At 39.4% G+C, this 2,952-nt stretch overlaps 1 pseudogene; it reads right to left on the bottom strand.

The window, feature by feature from the left end:
* Positions 1-1,420: 1,420 nt before the first annotated feature.
* Positions 1,421-2,365, bottom strand: LOC105545856 (annotated as a pseudogene).
* Between the last annotated feature and the right edge of the window lie 587 nt (positions 2,366-2,952).

Below are 2,952 nucleotides of genomic sequence, written 5' to 3'. Positions count from 1 at the left end.
TGTGCAACAAAATGAGACTCTGTCTGAAGAAAAAATAAAAGAAAAAATAACTATTGGGTACTGGGCTTAATACCTGGATGATGAAATAATATGTACATCAAACCCCATGACCTATGTTTACCTATGTAAAAAACCTTCACAAGTATCCCAAAACCTAAGACAAAAGTTAAACAAAAATAAAACAATAAAATTTTAAAATTTAAAAAATAAGTAAAAAATAAAATTAAAAAAGTCATGGCTAATCTCAATGAATTAAACTTCTGTGTAAACAAAGCATGTCTCAAATAAAACATAATATTTTTACAAATAAAAAATATTTTTACATGTTTTAAAAAGACCTCTAGAAGTCAAAAACAACAGAAAAAAACCACAAGAACAAAAAACAAAAAAAGCAAACAACAGTAAAACCCACAACAAGCAGATGTTGTTATAAATGTCTGTGAAAACAATGAGCAGTGTTTGTTACAAATAAGGCAGCTACATTCTTATTTCCTTCCACGGGAGACTGGGGGTTGTGCTATTTGTGGTACGTTCCTCTTGGTCAACAGGTGCGCCATGTTGGAATCATTCCTGAACCACTCTCTCCTGGTTTCCTTAATGCTCTGTGGGATCACGGAGGTGGTCTTTATAGTCTCAGTGTATTCTTTCAGTATAAGGGCATCAATTTCACACAAGCCTAGTCTCACACCAAGGGCCATAACTGTCCACTGTACCTTACCAGTATCAAAGAATTAAACATCTGTCAAATTCTTTCTCATTGCAAACAGCTGTCTGTCATGAGATGGGTATCAAGGCCTTTGGCTGAATTTATTTCTATGAATTAGCACTGAGCCAGTACCAGGCCGTATATAAAACCGTTCCTAAAACTTCAGCAATGCCTATGTGGGCTGTGTTAAAAGCACACCCTGGCTTGTTACATATTTGCATTTGATTTTCAGGCCTCTGACACCAGAGATCTAATTGATAATACCCTGACAAATTATTCTGTGCTAAATTACCCTCTATTGCTGACCAAACTCACAGCTCCAACTCCCTGAAAAACAGAAAGCGTGTAGTAGAATTCAAACGTAAGAAAGTTTTGTTCGTTTGTTTGTTTGGTTTTGAGACAGGGTCTCACTCTGTCACCCAGGCTGGAGTGCACTGGTGTGATCATAACTCACTGCAATTTCTGCTTCCCAGGCTCAAGCAATTCTCCCGTCTTAACCTCCTGAGTAGCTGGGAATACAGGTTTAGACCACCACAGCTGACTTGGTGATTCAAAAAATTAAAAAATTGTTTTAGTTTTTTATAGAAACGGAGTCTTACTATATTGCCCAGGCTGGTCTCAAACTCCTGGGCTCAAAGGATCCTCCCACCTCAGTCTCCCAAAGTGTTGGGATTACAGGCATGAACCACTGTACCAGGCCCATATGAAAACATTTTAAATCTGCAAGTACCCCAGCCCCATATCTTGGCAGACCCACTTGATGTTATCGCTGTCAAACAGGATGGAGTTGGTGTATGGGCCACCGTCCTCTGGAAGGATGGTGGTGTAGGAAGTGAACTTGACTCTCTTCCTCTTTGGGCCCGAAGAATTCATAGGTTCATTTTTAATTTCTTTCTCATAGACGTAGTCAGAGGGTCTGAGGAGTTGGCTATGAAAAGTCTTCTGGGAACTGCCGTTCAGAAGGAAGTTCCTCTCCTCGAACTGCAGGCCCCTGTCTATCATGGTTGTGCACTCCTCCGACGGGAGTGTAATGTCAACAGGGTTCTCCAAAAGTTCCACTTCATTCCCAAGCCAGACCCAGTCGTGGGAATGGGGGACGTTGCCCTGCTGACTCACAGCAAACCTTTTGTGTCTGTGTTTCCAGGAAAATGCCACGCAGTTGATCAAGAAGACCAGAATGGCCAAGAAGGAGACGCAGAGCAGGGCATACATGCCTATCTCGGACTCCGTTAGCCCCCTTGAGGTCACTAGGATTACTGGGCTCCAGTGACTTCTCTTGAGTGGAGAAGCTTGTGAAGCTGTCTGGACCACCGTTTTTGAGTCATTTATTATTTTCTTCCATGGGAGACTGGGTACTTATGCTTTTGTTGGTACTTTCCTCTTTCAACATGACCAACAGGTGACCCTGTTGAAATCATTCCTGAACCGCTCTCTCCTGGTTTCCTTCACACGCTATGGAATCACTAAAGTGGTCTTTACAGTATCAATTTATGCCCTTGATATCATTGCCGTGTCTTTGGTATTCATTGCTACTCGGTTCAAATTTGACCTCGGCATTTCCTTTACTCATGGCAAGGACACTCTTCCTCTTGGTCTTCAAACAAGGTCACTAATCATCATGTTTAACTTAATCAAAAGCCCTCCGCAACCACAAAGCATCATCTGAACTCAAGACAGACCAACCACTTCATGTAACAATGAGACAGTAACCATCTCATTGAACCTTAAAGGTGACATTGAAACATCACCATACAAAAATTCAAAAAGAACCAAAACTTTGTGTTATGATAAATATATTTCATACTTGAAAAATTTATTCACATAAATGTTGATGCCAAAAATTATTTCAATATACAGAATTAGAAAAATAACCTCTAGTGCTCTGTAAACTTAAACAGTTCTTGACATGCATCAGACGGTCATTAGTGATGATCTCTACCCCACTGATGTGAAGAACAATACATATTAATAAGTACATGGAATTAGGAAGTACACATTGACTTATTTCACATTCTATGACTGAATTTTATTTTGTTGCTTCTTAAAACATTTTGAAGATTAGGAAATACATCCAAATTATTTTAAAGGGCAACTAATTAGACCACCACTCACGATAATATTATTTATACCAGAACAGATAGAAAAAATGCAGATAAGGCAATACACTCCTAGCCTGAGGTATTTGGCAAAAGGATGCATTATAATTCCATTCTGCTTCAAAGACATAATGCTGCTGATACTCTTTT

This window comes from Mandrillus leucophaeus, unplaced genomic scaffold (assembly GCF_000951045.1).
Source record: "Mandrillus leucophaeus isolate KB7577 unplaced genomic scaffold, Mleu.le_1.0 Scaffold34, whole genome shotgun sequence".
NCBI lineage: Eukaryota > Metazoa > Chordata > Mammalia > Primates > Cercopithecidae > Mandrillus > Mandrillus leucophaeus.
This window is presented reverse-complemented; position numbering and strand designations above follow the sequence as displayed.